Here is a 17,586-nt window from a genome sequence, read left to right on the forward strand (position 1 = left end):
ATGCACCTGATGTGTGCGCATGTGCTTGGACAACACACACACACACACACACACACACACACACACACACACACACACACACACACACACACACACACACACACACACTCACACACACACACACACACACACACACACACACACACACACACACACACACACACACACACACACTCACACACACACACACACACACACACACACACACACACACACACACACACACCTAAATGTCCGATCATTGTCCTAGTGCCAGAGCATTACAATGAAGGGAAGTCGGGGTGAAGGGTGAGAATGTCTTCGAGTACATCAAGATGTGTGATGAAGTAGGTACACAAAGCAGAAAACAAGAGTCCAGGGTTCTGAAGGGGGCAATAACTGGTCAGTTAACAATATGATGTGATAATGATTCAACCACTGGATTGTGACTGAATTTACATGGCCTGTTGGCGGTCGGTCGTCTGGTGATTTTCCCTGGGGAGCGATACCCCAGGCGAATGCGGGCAACGGCCACATCACAGCGGTGGGTGTGGCTGGGGTGCTTGCCATAGGTGGGTCTCACGCCAAGGTGGGTGTCAGTGCTGGATGGTGACACTAGCGGGACGTTCAGCATCGGTACGCAGGGCTAGGTCCTCCCTGGACTCCTCCAGAAGGATTCTCCTGACAATTGTCATGGAAACAGGGAGGCGGATGGTAGCTAGGGGGAGGTTGCAGGCAGCTCGGGCCAGGCGATCTGCCTGGTCGTGGCGGATGTGACCAACATGAGCTGAGATCCAAATAAAAAAAACCCTGAGACCAAGACCATGAGCCTGATGAAGGGGAGAGTAGAGGGAGGCGAAGAGAGGGGAGGGGCGTCGGCGGAGGGGGGAGGAGTTGTGAAAGTAAGGCAAGGGCAGCTTGGGAATCGCTGATGATTGGACCTGGTAGTTGACGAGAGATAAAGAAGTCAAGAGTAGAGCGTATAGCAGATAGTTCACACCGGGTACTGCTGGCCCTGTCAGGAAGGCGGAGGGAGGTGGAGAAGATGGGGGAAGCAGAGTTAGTAAAGGCAATGCAAGCAGCTCGCACCCGGCCGTTAGCGAGGACAGAACCGTCAGTGTAGACGTGAATAGGAGGGGAAGGGTAGGTGCGGGCTACAGGGTTAAGGGTATCAGTGATGGGGAGCTGTGAGGGGATTGGTAAGTGGTCAGAAGCAGTGGCAGAAGGTGTGTAGTGCACCGCAGGAGTCGTATGTGTCCAGGTAGGGGGCAAAGGGTCAGTAGGGATGGGAGTGACAAGATCAGCACCGATGCTGGCGGGATCACGGCCAGAAAGCTGGAGAGGACAGTTGAGTGCTGAACGAATTCGTTTTAGCCAGGATGCCAAGCCTGGTACGTGAGTATGCCAGATCCGATCTAGGTCAGTGGAATCTGAGAGAATGTCAACCAGTCGGGAGGAAAAGCACGAAGCAGGAGACAGAAATGAGGTCAGACACTGTGTGGCAAAGCAGACTCCAAGTATATGAATGCAATTGGTGATGGGACATAGATTGAGATCAAGGAGCATGTTTACTCTGGCAGACCTGGGGAAACGAAGAATAAGATGCATCGCCCGATTTTGTACCACTTCAAGTGGTCGGAGCTGTGCTGGGGGGACAAGGGAGAGGGATATAGCATGATAATCAAGAAGGGAGCAGATATATAACAGGTAAAATGAGCGATGGGGATGCTACCATGTGAGTCACAAGTGAGCGTGCCAAGGAGTTTAAGTCTTCGGTAAAGGCGGGTGCAGATAGTGGAGACATACTACTGTCGGTTTCAGAGGCCATGTCGCATCGTTTTTTGAGAATAACGTAGTAAGTAACAGTTGGATCAGTATGATATTTGGCAACAGTGTGTTTCATACCCTGCGGTAATTTTTGGCAGCATAGTGGAGTACGTAAATGAAATAATTAAGGCAATTGTCCTTGAGAAATGAGGCTGAATGTCAAAATAAAGGACAGGGATACGAACGATACTATGGAAACGTAGTACCTGCCACGTGAGTGACGTCAGTAGACAGGCTTCTCCCACCACCAACACGGGACACTCCTACCCCTACCATCTCCCTCCTTCCCTCCCTCCCTCTCTTCGAAACCATGGTCGAAACTTCAATCATCGGCACATGCTTTATAGCCTATATAATGATATATTATGTAATTGACGCATCCAATATGTGTCACTATAGTTGGTATATTTGTATTGATAGTGACACATAACAGAGCGAGAGTAGGGTAGAATGGGGCTGATAATGCCAATGCCCGGAAGAGCATTGGTACTGTAGAAGTGAGGAGTGGTGTAGTTTTGTGGTGGAATGCAGTGTTAAGGTGTTATGAAGGTCCTGTAGCCAGGAGGAGGATGTAAGTGAATAATTCTGCAAGGCAATGTTGTGTGCTTCGGCCTGGGAGGAAACCAAAAAGATGGGGAGAGAGCTGGTCCTGGAGAAGATCACGGAGTCTTGCTAAAAGAATTCTCTCGAGGACTTTGCATATGCAGGAAGTCAGGGAAATGGGAGGGAAATCAGAGGAATTAGGTTTAGGGATGGGAATGATGGTGTTACGGGTCCAGTGTGCAAGGAGACTACCTTCAGAAAGACTCAGGTTGAACAGTGAGAGTAGAGGATTGCCAGGGACTTGAGTGATGAGTCTGAGTGTGGCGTAGGTGATCCCGTCATCACCTGGGGCAGTTGCCGTGCCTTGCAATAGTGCAAGCTGCAACTCGCCACCGGTGATGGGGTAATCATCGAGGGGAGAGGGAGTGGAGCAAGCCTCTGCAATACGTGCTAGCCTGTTTCAGCTAGCAGCCGAAAGGCGGGCCTTGATGGGGGGAGACAGGGATGTCAGCTGAGATTGGGTGGACCATTTGTCAACTAGGTTTTGGCATATTCCACAGGATTGTGGTTGAGAGGAGGGGAGGGGGACTCAAGTGACTGAACAACTCTATTAACAAGCCACCAAGCCTTAGATTGAGGATTGTGTGCATTAATATGCTGGAGAAAGTCATGCCAATACTCCTGGCGAACATTGTGTTTAAGGTCACGGGAGGATCTAGCTGCAGTGAGATAGGAGTGGAGGTTGTCAGCGGTGCGGTCAGCGCAGTACATGGCCTCTGCTCGCTTCACTTCCTCCTCACTGTCATGTAGACGGCGATCCCTTACTCACTCCCCAGTCTGTCAAGCAGAGGTTTTCGTATGATTGACTTGCAGCACATAATGATCAATGAAGGTTTGTACTACAGTAACTAGGGAGGTGTATAGTTCAGATGATGTGTTGAACGAATGACTGGCAAACCAGGTGGTTAGCATGTCCTTGAAAGTGGGTTTCAGTGGAATAGGGATATTAATCTCTTTCCTGGCATGGCGGTGCTGGGAATGTAGTATGGGAATGGAATATGTGGCAAGGATGGCATTGTGGTCAGAGATAAGAGTGGGGACAATGTCAACAGTGACAGCATGTTGTACCACGTTGCTGCCAAGGACGAGATCGAGATAGCCTCCCCCAACTTGAGTGGGATGAGGAGTGGGGAGCGAATGCAGATGATGGTTATTGGCAAAGTCATGGAGACGATGACCAGCAGGAGAAGCATGGGAACCGCCAAATGACGGCTGAGGGGCATAAAAATCGCCCAGGTAAAAGATAGGTGAGGAGCGGTGGGTAGGTAAAGTGGTGGGGTCACCCCCAGTTGGAATGAGATAGATGTTACATATATACAAAGAGGCATCGCTGACAGTGAGGAGAAATAGGTGAAAGAGGGAGGAGTGAGAAGAGGCAGGTGATTTGGTAATGAGGGTGTGAGGAATAGAGTGACGAATGTATGTAACGAGGCCTTGGCCAGAATGGGTATGGTAGCAGTGGTATCCCCAAAGCTTGGGTGGGGGTCTGGGGCAACGAGAGTGGGGGAAAGCTTCTTGAAGGCAAATAACAGCAGGATGATGAGATGAAGCATAATTAGAAAGGTCAGCCAGGCGGCGATGGATGCTTCTTATACTCCAAGATAACATTTTATATTGTCTAGGTTTGGGAGCCATTAGGACAAGGGGGGAGATGGAGAACTGTCATGAGAGAGTTGGGGAATGGATGGTTGGAGAAGTGGGGGAAAGGAGGAGGAAAGTGGGTGGGGAGGCACGAGAGAGGGAGGTCCCATATGTCCGGTTGCTGGGAGAGAGGGAGGTAGGGGGAGGGAGAGGGTGGCAGAGAGGCGAGGATGTATGGAGTAAAGGAGTGGGTGAGGGAGTACAGACAGAGGAGGCTTGTTTGAGAGGGTGAGGCTGGGACACAGGTGGAGGGATAAGGCTGGGTGTGGTGAGACAGAAGGGAGGGAAGGAGCAGGGATAACAGTAGGTGTGGTAGTTATATGGGAGTTGGTTTGTGGGAGCTGGGTGGTAGGCAGAGAGGGAATATTAAGGTGAGAGGGTACATACAAAAGGAGACTGCGTAGTTCCTCGTACTGGTGTTGTAGGAGTTGAAGTTGATGGTCCGATGGGTGGGGCAGGGGGTGAGGGGGAGAGCGGTGAGCAGCTTGTTGCGGGGCATGGGGAGGGGCAGGGGCTGAGGGGAAGGGGGGCATGATGTAAAACCAGCGGTGGAGGGTTGTATCGGCTCATGACCGGGAGCGGGGGTGGTGGTGGGGGCAGGGGCAGGGGCAGGGCGGGCTGAGTGACAAGATGGCAATCCAGGTGCCAAGCAGTGATGCCCACACCGGGGGCACTGAAACTGTGGTGAATGTAGGAGACAAGGGTGGGCAGCCATGGGGTCAGTGGGGGCTGGTGGCATGGGTGGTAGGGGCAGTTCTGGGAACTCAGATGAGTGAGGGTCAGGTGCACGGGGACTGAGAGAGTGCCTGACAGGGAAGATTGTGGTTGAATGAGGGCCACTGCACAGGCCACACCGTTCTGTAGACCGGCAGTAGCGTGAGATGTGGCCGGACTCATAACAGCGATAACACAAGGGCTGTGATGGCTTGGCCTCTACGAAGGTACAGGGGTGAAGGAATAGCTCATGGTGGTATTCGGGAGGGGGGGAGTCCTCTCCCTCCCTTACAACAATGGCATGGTTGATGGGTTCTCCCAAAGAGTTGTACAGGCGATGTGCTTGCTTGACACCAGGTATGTTGTGTAGGACTGTAACAGGGCAGTCAGTTGCCAGGCGTTTCACAAGGTACTCCGGCAATTTCTTCCTTCTATTTTGGGCATCATGGAGTACAAATTTGACGTCCAAAAGCCCCTCAGTTGTTAGGGTCTGGATGAGATCGGGATAATTCCTGTGGACGTAGATGTTAGGAGGTGCTGGAGACATAAGGCGAACAGCTTCGTAGTGTCGAGTGATGAGAGGGTGAGTGGATGCATGCTGGCGCCAGACACTGTGGACAGCAGGTGTGCATGTGGAGGGGAATGCCAGGCGCACATATTGGTCTCGTGGTATGACAGGAGGGAGCCAGAGCCAGGGAAGGGGGTATGGGACCACAGGAGGGGTGCTGGTGGTGAAGGCAGAGGCAAGGTCATCAGGGCTGAAGGGATGTGAATTTATGGCGGAGGGTCGTTCTGGGTGGTTGGCACTTGGCGCCTGGATGTTGGGGTCGGTGACTACCAGTTCAGGACTCTCCCCTTCAGGGAAGCATGAGGCACTCGCATCATCATCTTCACGACTAGGACTATCAAGCCTGATGCAATTAATTGTTCCAGTAGTAGGTTCGTTGGATGCAGCAGGATCACCAACAGCCGAGGCTGAACTTCTGAAGTGTGGAGAGCTTCAGTGTCTGGCGGGGAGTGTGTGCGACGGTGTACAATAGTGAGGGGGCAGCACTGGGCGTAGTAGAAGTTTGTGTTGTGCTACTGGGGAGTCTGGCACCCCATTTTGGTTTCGGTTTGCGCTTCCCCTTACCCGTAACACTGACCTTGCCAGGTATTAATGTTATTAACACTGCACAACATGTAGGAAGGATAGCCCAAAATGCCACACAAATGCCCGGGGCAGATGGCACACACGTCTGCGCGCCACCGAGGCGGGGCTAGGACTGGGTTTGTGGTAAAATAAAATAAAATAGTTTACCCTTCAGTGTGTTTGTTTTGGCCGTTCTCTCTACAGTACACTTCATTGGGGAAAACTTCATTCTATGGCTAACACAAGAATTTTTCCTACAGTCGTCAGCCGCGCCGTAAATCTTATGGCTTTTCGTCATTCACACCACGGTGACCCAGCAAACATGATTGTGTTGGATCAGAACCGTATCGATGCTGGCTTGTGATCAGGCCCGTAGCCAGAACTTGAAATCTGGGGAGGGGCATCTCCATCATAGGGGGGCTTAATTTTTTTATACTATTCCTTCCACGTACATTTCTTCTAGAATGCATTGTATGAACATATAATGAACTAAATATGTGCTCCATTATACTAGCGTAAGCACGAAAACCAGCTGAAACCAGTTTTTTTGGTACCAACGTTAAGCTTCATAGCTTTTTCAACATTCATAATTTTCAACTCGTACTTTTTTCAAAGCCAATTATAACTCCGGCAGTATATGCAATTTGCAGAGTGGCACTGATATTGCTAACGAGGTTACGAGATGTGCTTACCTGATCAGTTGTCCCACAGTCTTACTGTCGGCTGAGTGACACGCTATGCTGCACCTACCATCTAGTGTGCCAGGGCCCAGACTGCCAATGTTGGTAGGCTTCACGGTGTTGTCGTCGGTATAACTTTGAATTTGAAACGGTGTTACGCACCGTTTTCCTAATGGCACGTGCCATATAAACCAGTGTTGCCAACCTTTAAAATTTCTTCTCCCTACACAGACATTGAAAATGCCCTACATTTCACTTCATCTCCCCATGGCTCAGGATGATAATATTACTCTACAAGTTGGTAGTTTATATATATATATATATATATATATATATATATATATATATATATATATATATATATATATATATATATATATAATGGCATACAACTTTTATGATTTCTGTTGTTTAGCGCAGGACTAGACCTACAGCTTATCTTCCTGTAAAAATAATTTTACTATGTGATGAGTGTGTGCATTGTGTGAGCGCCTTGTCGTGGCTACCCCCGTCTTGGGGAAGTCAGCTAGGTATATTTACATGTATGTAATCATAACCTGTTCTATTCCTGTTCACTTTACAGTCACATCAGCGGCCCAGCACCTGATGCGCTGTCAGCTACCAGATTCACTCATTAGTTATCATTTAGCCAGTTTTTTCTAGAGCAATGATACTCAACTGGCGGACCGCGGTCCAAATCCGAACCGTGGTGACCTTTCGTGTGGACCCCAGCACACTAGCTGCTAGTGGAATGGGTGGTTACTGCTAGAATAAATGTACATTCAATGATGTTTTTTTTTCTCAGAGAAATAATTTCTGTAGTTTATTTTCATCAACATTTTCAGGCAATAAATCCATGTAGCTTGAAGTAAATTGTAATGTGTGTTCTTATATGTATCTTATTACCCCATTTTGAATTAAGACTTTCATCCGGACCCTTGCTACCTAGGAAACTGTGTGTGTTCTAGAGGATAACAGAGAATCTGAAGAACTGCTACCTTTTTTTAACATATTTCCTTCCTGCTTATATAATTTACTCTTTGCTAAAGTCAATAGAACTCACACCAAAAATTCAAAATCGCCCTGCTTTTTGCTCAGTTTCTGTAAAATCGCCCTACGGCCCTACAGTCCATCACATGATACTTAATCGCCCTACGGTTGGCAACACTGAACATGCAAACCGCCGCCTTGAACACGGTTCATTCAACCACGACCGGGTTCGACTAAATTCCAGTCCTATAACCTATACCAGCTTATTTTGCATAGAATGAATTACATCATGACCATAATTATGATAACCATCATTAACCATGTAGCTGTATAGAATCAAATCATGTGTCATGAATGAATACGTAGTGTATCTGGCTTGAATTTTCGTATATTTTCCCGGTTTGTATGTAAGCAAATCATATACGCTTCTAAGTGAAAAACTTCTGGCGGGGGCTAATGAGTTTTTTTTTTGGGGGGGGATAAGCCCCTCCATAGACCCCCCGTGCCTACGGGCCTGCTTGTGATGGCACGTGGTGTCGGAATGGTGCAGACAAGCCAGATGACCTGAATCGTCCCAGTGCAAGTGCCGACAACCGCTTGCACATAGATCCAGATTCGGTTCTCTTCTGGCCCAACATCATGTCTGCATCGGAAGCCAGTAATCAAATCTGAATTGGGTGTAAGTAATCAGGCCAGTTTACAGGTGTGTCTGGATAACTCGAAATTAACACATCTTGAAATTTACTTTTCTTCCTTTGAGGAAATAACATTAACTTTTATCCTTTAAATCAGGGGTGGGGAACCTTTCTCCTATTAAGGGCCATTAGGATAATTTTAACATCATTCATGGGCCATACAAAATTATCAACTTAAAATCAACTGTAGCCCAGTACGCAACACACACACACACACACACACACACACACACACGTATATACTGTGTATATAAATAAACATATATATATATATATATATATATATATATATATTCGCTCATGAGTTTATGAAATTGCATTTATGAATTGTCTCGCGGGCCTGATCAAATGGTCTTGCGGGTCTTATACGGCCCGGAGGCCGGAATTTCCCCACCCCTGTTTTACGTGCTTCTAAAAAAAAAAAAAAAAAAAAAAAAAAAAAAAAAAAATCAGGATTGGAACCTTTGTCCTCTGAATGCCTACCGTACAGTTCACAACACATGACAGCTGATTTACTGAGAGGAGTCTCTCCTACTCAAGTTACATACATCTATGATTACACAGTATGTTGCCAGCTCAGTATCTCCGTCTGTTCTGATGTGCTGCCAAGTGATGGATTGTCGGAAATGAAACAAATTAAATTTACTGCCTGATGTGGGACTCGAACCCGGGCCTCCAACACATTAAATATATGCATGTTACCACTTAGCCACGGACGACCATCTTAGACATTCGTGCATCTCTGATCATTTTATAGACCCAGTTATATATATATATATATATATATATATATATATATATATATATATATATATATATATATATATATATTCTGTGTGTGTACCAATGCCCATTTAACATTAATATTATCAATTATGATATAGTAAGCTGAAAACAAGTTCAGTTCCACAAAAACATAACTGACACTTGCCTGTGGAAAACTCCCGTCTATCGATATTTCTATATTATATAAAATATATTTCAATTATCCAATATATGAAAATGATCTGTGATGGATGATGTATAAATATGTCACTCAACTGTTTGCTGATTAATTGGCGTCATCAGCAATACATAGATCGGGAATTACCATTCTTGACCCAGTTTTTGAAAAGGTATATTTATATATCCGTCCAATACATGTTTTACACCAATAGGGCCATTATCTCTATCTATCTGTCTGTCTATCTGTCTATCTATCTATCTATCTATCTATCTATATATATATATATATATAAAACCATTACTGCCAGGAATCGGTCCAATGTATGGTTACCGTTTCAGCCCAGTGTCGGATAATTTTTTTATTATATATCGGCCCAACACAAGTTTACATCAACTGGCCCGATATAAACAGAATATTATGGCCAGGAATCGGTCCAGTGCATGGTTGCCGTTTTCCCTTAGTTACCGTTTTCCCTTAGTTCTGTTAAACGCCAGTGCTGGCCCGTCATTTCAGTGTTTGATGGGTACGTGTCGATTCATGTAAATATGTACTGCTGTATCATACCTATTCATAATCATTACAGAACCATCTGTTGGCCAGCATTGGTTATGTATCAGACCATTCAAGGCAAAACTGCATATCCGGTTTTCATCTCTTTTTTTACAAGTTGAGAGACCACCTTTGAATTACCTTGAACATCATTCATGTCTTTGTCGAATAGTGATATTCAGCACAATACAAACTGATTTAAAGGTGGTTTTGCAGCTTGGAAAAAGTTTGTGATAAGTCTGTTTACGTCTTGCGGCTCTCAAACATCTGCAGTTTATAATTTTTGGTTCTTTGTTAAAGCATGTCTGGTATATATTGCACACATAATTCTACTGGACAGACTGCCAGACCTGTATAGGAGCCAAATAGAAAAAAAAAATGTTTAGCATAGGAAGGGGGATAAAAGTACAAACTACACAAAATCATTATTTAATTTACCACGGTAATAACGAAGCGTCTAATGAACTACTAAGAAAACACGGAGTTTTGCTAAGTCAAATTTAGTGTAAAGAGTGTAATTTGCCCTGCAAATATGGGGAAGACAGACGTCAGTGGTACTGCGGGAGGTGGAAAAAAAAAAAGTCGGATGTCTGTACTGCGGGAGGTGGAAAAAAAAAAAAAAGTCGGAAAAATAAGGGGAGAATCCAGTGGAATTTCACTGTTTCGGATTATAATAATCGAAATACCGACCGTGGCAACTGAGCACCACTGGGACATGGCAACACCACCCCCAAGAGGCGACCACGAAAGGGCTCTGAGGGCGCACGCATTGCCAAGGCAGTATGGATCTATGTCCCCGACTACCTTGCGCCCTTATTCCCCGGAGCAGACCCAGCGGGAATGTCGCAGTCCGAGTACATTACCCTTCAACCAGACCAGCCCTTGACAGGTTCGAGGTGGGGCTGAATATTCAGTCACTAGCAGCACCCCTGTGACGGCCTGCAGCTGCACATACAACGTGATGGCCTGTAGCTGCACGAAACAAGTGACAGCCTCTAGGAACACATACAGTGTGATGGCCTGCAGCTGCACGAGCCAAGTGACAGCCTGTAGCCACACAATAACAGATATGGCCTCTAGTCGCTCAATTGTTGCCAACCCCCCCCTCTCCTGCAGAAACCGGTGACGGCCTCCAGTCGCAGTTGAGGAGAGAGGGGTATGCCCCCTCTCCTTCTGCAGCTGCCTCAGGGACTCAGACACTGGTGATGGTCTCCAGCCACACCAGCAGGAAGGTGACAGCCTCCACCTGCACCTTGACTGCACGTCACTCCCAGTGATGGCCTCTAGCCACACCTGTGGTCAGGTAATGGCTTCCAGCCGCACCTCACACATGGTCCTGTCAGGAAGTTGGGCCCCGGTGATGGCCTCCAGCCGCACCAACAGGGAAGGGACGACCTCTAGCCGCCCTCCCCCTGTTGCCCACAGGACCTCAGCGATGGCCGGGGTAAAAGCGAGGTTACTGGTTGACACAGGAGTGGCCAGATCCTGCCTCTACAGTCATTTTTACTCCCGTCATAAGTCGGCTTTTGGTCCGCTTTTCCCTACGTCAGCTTATGTCGTGGACACAGGGGATGGCCCCCCTGCCCATCCGTGGGGAAACCCGGGCCCTACGCACCGACACCCGCCAACAAGTCTCTGCTCAGCACAAGTTCATTGTATTTGACTCAACCTGCCATGAGTATGATGGTTATCTGGGACTAGGCTTCCTGCAGAAGTTACGCACAAATATCGATTGCCACAAGAGACGGCTCTAGTTCCAGAAACCCCCAGACCCCCTCTCCCACCCCCCCTGCCCCTGTGCACATGCAGACCCACTCCTCCCCACTGTCCCCCTCCCTCCCCCCTTTTCCCCCCAGCTCCCCCTCCAGTCCACCTCCCACACCCCACCTTCCCAGCAACTCTTGCCTCCACCCTAATGATACCCCCCCAGCACAAGGCTTGGCTACATCCGAACAGGCCTACTGGCGCCTCTGTCCTGTTCTCCCCTGACCTACCACCCGGGACCCCCTCGGCCTGTCTGCTGTCCCCCACCTTCCTCCCCTCCCCACATTGCAGTAGGCAGAGTAGCCAACATCTCCACCACCCCCCTCATGCTACCTAAGGGATTAGTGGTAGGAGATATGGAGGAGGCTGAGCCCTGCACCACCCTCCACTCCCCTCCTGCCACCCTGCCCCCCATACCTGAACGTCTCTCATCCCACCAGGCAAACAGTGTCCACTGCCTCCTCATGGACTTCTGAGACCTCTTTGCGTCAGGCCCTACCGACATCGGCCACACCACCTGACGCATGAAATACATACCACAGGACCACCCATTCACCAACCATCTCGGCAAAACCCTCCAAAACAACGGGCTGAGGAAGCCCGGCAGGTCCAGGAAATACTTGATGCTGGTGTCGTATCACCCTCCACCAGCCCTTGGTCCTCCCCCATCGTACTCGTCAAGAAGGAAGACGGCACCATGTGTTTCCACGTGGACTATCGCCCATTGAACGGCGTGACCACCAAGGATGCCTCATCCTATCCCAGGGTAGATGACTCTCTCGACTTCCTATATGGAGCCTCTTGGTTCTCTACCTTAGACCTCCAATCGGGATATTGGCAAGTCCCCGTACACTCAGAGGACAGGGGGAAAACTGCATATTCCACTAGCACTGGGAAACAATATGAGTTCAATGTTCTACCATTTGGACTTTGCAATGCCCCTGGCACCTTTTCCGGATTAATGGAGTCTGTCCTGAGTGGCCTCGCCCGGGAAATCTGCCTGGCATATCTGGACGATGTAATCATTTTCAGCCAAATATGGGCCGACCACGTCCAACACCTCAGGAAAGTCTTTCTATGCATCCGCCAGGCCGGCCTCAAGCTCAGGCCCTCCAAAAGCATCCTCGCCGCATGAACTGTCGCCTTCCTGGGGCACTCATCTTTAAGGACGCAATATCACCTGACCCCGACAAGCTGCATGCCATCGCAGACCTCCCCATACCATGAGACATTCACGAAGTCTGTGCCTTCCTGGGCCTTACGTCATACTATCGGTGCTTCGTGAAAGGGTTTGCCAATATCGCCAAGCTCCTTCATGACTTGACCAAAAAGGGAGAGCGTTTTCCTCAGACCAATGAACAGAGAGCCACTTTCCACGAACTAAAGAGCAAACCATCTTTATCTCTTTTCTATCGCTACTTTAATGGTCACTGCTCCTCTGAACTGTCTGCTTGCATTCCTCCACCTCTACGACGGGCGCGTAGCTCCCATCTGGCAGCAAACTCTCATCCCTTTTCTGTCCAACTCTCTAATGCAAGAGTTAACCGTTACTCCCAGTCTTTGATTTATGCAACAGGTCAACTCTGGAACTGTCTCCCTCTGATTGTATTTCCTGCTGCCTATGATCTGCAGTCTTTCAAACGCAGTGTGTCCAGGCATCTCAAAATGATCAGATCTTGAATTTGGCTCTCTATTGTATTTTGTTTTTCTCTTGGAGGGAACTGTTACTGTGGGCTCATGGCCTTTGGTTCCTTCTTCCTCGCATAAAAAAAAAACATCACCACCCTAATCATCGCCCTCCCCAACTACACCCTGCCATTCCGTCTATATACTGATGTATCATTGATAGCAATTGGCGCTGTCCTCGGCCAGGTAAAGGAAGGGCGAGAGCACATCACTGCCTGTGCCAGGCGTATCCTCAACCAAGGCGCATACCATGAGACATTCACGAAGTCTGTGCCTTCCTGGGCCTTACGTTGTACTATCGGTGCTTCGTGAAAGGGTTTGCCAATATTGCCAAGCTCCACCAAACGAGAGTGCCTGGGCATCATCTGGGTGCTAGAACATTCCAGTGCCTTCCTGTCGAGTACAAACATTACCAATATCACCGATCACCAACCACTCCAATGGCTACGGCAATCTAACACACACAACACACATCTTATTAGGTGGAGGGAAATGCTGGAAGAATTCAATTATGAGATTTCCAACCGCCCTGGCAAACTACACACCAATGCCGATGCTCTATCTCAACTGCCAGTCAACTCGATCCACAGCGAATTGGAACTCCTAAAACAGTGGCGCAAGAAAGACCGCCCCCACTGGATGCCGCCACTCCTCTTTAAACTCCATCAGCAGGGTGACCACCTGTTTACCCAGTCGGGACATATAGTGCTCAGCCCCAAAACCACCCTGGACACCTTGATGCACCTCCACTCTGACAATGGTATTCACCTGGGCATCAAGAAACTGTTACAGGTATTCAATGATGCCTATTGGACCTCTAACCCCTCCAACCTGGCCAAACAAGTTACCCAGTCTTGCCGGGCCTGCGCGCTAGGCAAGGATACCACCCGCACACCAGGCCCGTCAGGGAGCATCATTGCTCACAAACCATGGCAATTACTATCCGTGGATGTAATAGGCCCCCTACCACCCAAATATGGCTACAGGTATATCATCACCTTCGTAGGCACCTGTTCAAAATTCCTCATCGCCTGCCCGGCCAAGGAACACCACGCAGTCGATGTGGCTGATGCCCTCATCCGCTACATCTTTCCTTATTTTGGGATTCCTCAAGCCCTGCACTCAGACAGTGCCTCCGAGTTCACCAGTGCCGTATGGCAAGAACTCACTAACATCTTTGGCTACCGCATCTCACATTTCTCCCCATACTGGCCCCAAGGGAATGGAATATGTAAGAGGAGTCATCGAACCCTCATGAACCAGGTGTGGACCCGAATAGAGGAAACCAAGAATGAGGACTGGCCGGCCCATGTCAAAATTGTTAAATGGGGAATAAGCTCCTGTCCCCAGGACTATGGTATACCTCCCCACGAAAGGGTATTCGGGGAGGCCCCCCTCCTCCCACCTCTATGACAGCATCTGCAGCCCCCTACCACGTCCCCCACATCTGACTCTCTTCACCACCTCAAGAGGCGATTGCACCACCTACAGGAAAATCTAGACCTACAGCCGAGCACCACTCCCTCCAGCCATTACGAGCCAGGTGACTTGGTAGTGGCAGCAAAGCTACCCACACCCAGCAAAATCTCCGCAAGCTTCATGGGTCCATACACCATCACCCACATCCAGAACCCATGCCAGGTCACCATAGACTATCACAACACACTGCGCACATATCGAAATCGCCATGTGCGCCTGTTCTTGACCACCACCACCCTACGCCATGACCCCACTCCCCCCATCACCCGCACTGTCTCACCACCACCTGCCACTCCAGATCCTGCATCTGACTCATACAGTTGCTATATCACACCCTCCTCCTCCATGCCACTCCTTCCCCGCCAGCCTACTCCCCTGCTTCACCTCACACCTCCTCCCCCGCCACCTCACCACCCGCCACTCCAGATCCTCCAATCGATTCATACAGTTGTTTTATCACACCCTCCTCCTCCCTGCCCTCCTCCCCCACTCCTTCCCCGCCAGCTTACTTGCCAGCTTCACCTCACACCTTCTCCCCCGCCACAAATCCATCCACCCGATCCAGGGACTCCAAGTCCACCCCCTTCCGTAGCACACCCACAGCCCGGCATACCACCCACTGCCACCTCCACCCCCACACCATCCCCTCCATCTTTGGCTACCACATCTCACACTTCTCCCCATACTGGCCCCAAGGGAATGGAATATGCGAGAGGAGCCATCGAACCCTCGTGAACCAGGTGTGGACCCGAATAGAGGAAACCAAGAATGAGGACTGGCCGGCACACATCAAAATTGTTCAGTGGGTAATAAACTCCTACCCCTGGGACGATGATATACCTCCCCATGAAAGGGTACTCGGGGAGGACCCCCTCCTCCTACCTCTATGACAGCACCTGCAGCCCCCCACCACGTCCCCAACATCTGATCCCCTTCACCACCTCAAGAGGCGATTGCACCACCCACAGAAAAATCTAGACCTACAGCCAGACACCACTCCCCCCAGCCATTACAAGCCAGGTGACTCGGTAGTGGCAGCAAAGCTACCCACACCCAGCAAAATCTCCCCAAGCTTTATGGGTCCATACACCATCACTCATGTCCAGAACCCATGCCAGGTCACCATAAACTATCAAAACACACCGCACATATATCAAAATCACCATGTGCGCCCGTTCCTGATCACCACCACCCCATACCATGACCCCACTCCCCCCATCACCCACACCATCTCACCACTACCTGCCACTCCAGATCCTACATCTGACTCATACAGTTGCTATATCACACCCTCCTCCCCCACTCCTTCCCTGTCAGCCTACTCCCCTGCTTCACCTCACACCTCCTCCCTCGCCACCTCACCACCGCCACAAATCCATCCACCCAATCCAGGGACCCCAAGTCCACTCCCATCCATAGCACACCCACAGCCCTGCACACCACCCGCTGCCACCTCCACCTCCACACCATCCCCCCCATCCACAACACCTCATTCTCCACCCACAACCCACTCCACACCTCAAACACTGTCCACCACCACTACTGACACCACCACGTTACCAAACACCCAGAGATCACACTCATCCCTGACCCCACAAGGCTGGACTCCCCCCTCACCACCCACTCCCTCACCAAACACCTGGATATCACACCCAACCCTGACACCACGAGACTGCATTCCCACCTTACCATCCACACCCATCCTCAAAACCACCACCCGCTCCGGCTGTCTTTCACACCCACCAGCCAGATACTCCACCATACCTTCCCCTACTCCCCCCACCTTGCCTCCACCACCAAGTCAAACTACCCCTGCCTCCCACACCCCCAACACAACCCCCATAACACTCATACTATACCAAGTCCAGTGGAAATATCCACCCACCCCTATCCCCAGGGAAAATAGCCGCACCTATCCTCAGAGACTGCATAAAACCTCCACCACCTCACCAGTTGCAAGCATTCAGCTGAGATACTCCAAACACTGACCACCACCAGCCCTGAAGGTACAGTGTTGTCACCTGGGCCCCAACCTATGGAAGGAAGCAACGCATCCGTGTGCCCCACCATCTCCTTCGACTCCTCCACACAACACATCAAGCCTCCACCCTCTAAGTCACCTATGCCCCTCACCAGGACCTGAACCTAGCCACCTCACATTGGACCACGCTCCTTCAGCACCTGGCACTCGCCCACAGCACCACCACCACTGAGACCTACTACCTCCAGCCACGCTGATATGACTTGTCCCCCCAAGACGGTGGTGAAATACTGACCGTGGCAACTGAGCACCACTGGGACATGGCAACATTCCCCCAGAAGGTGACCACGGAAGGGCTCTGAGGGCGCGCGTGTTGCCAAGGCAGTGTAGACCTATGTCCACGACTAACTTGTGCCCTTATTCTCCGGAACGGACCCAGCGGAAATGTCACAGTCTGAGTACATTACCCTCCAACTGGACCAGCCCTCGACAGGTTCAGGATGGGGCTGAATATTCAGTCCCTAGCAGTGCCCCTGTGACAGCCTGTAGCCGCATGAAACAAATGACGGCCTCTAGCCGCACATACAATGTGATGGCCTGTAGCCACACGAGCCGAGTGACAGCCTGTAGCCGCACAATAACAGAGACGGCCTCTAGTCACTCAATTGCTGCCAACCCCCCCCTCTCCTGCAGAAACCGATGATGGCCTCCAGCCACACTTTGGGAGAGAAGGGTACGCCCCCACTCCTTCTGCAGCTGCCTCTGGGAGTAAGACACCGGTGATGGCCTCCAGCCACACCAGCAGGCGGGTGATGGCGTCTGCCCGCACATCAACTGCATGTCACTCCCTGTGCAGGACACCAGTGACGGCCTCTAGCTGCATCCGTGGTCAGGTGACAGCTTCCAGCCGCACCTTGCCC

Source organism: Coenobita brevimanus, chromosome 19, assembly GCF_032717465.1.
Source record: "Coenobita brevimanus isolate Jiangsu-jjx chromosome 19, ASM3271746v2, whole genome shotgun sequence".
Classification (NCBI taxonomy): domain Eukaryota; kingdom Metazoa; phylum Arthropoda; class Malacostraca; order Decapoda; family Coenobitidae; genus Coenobita; species Coenobita brevimanus.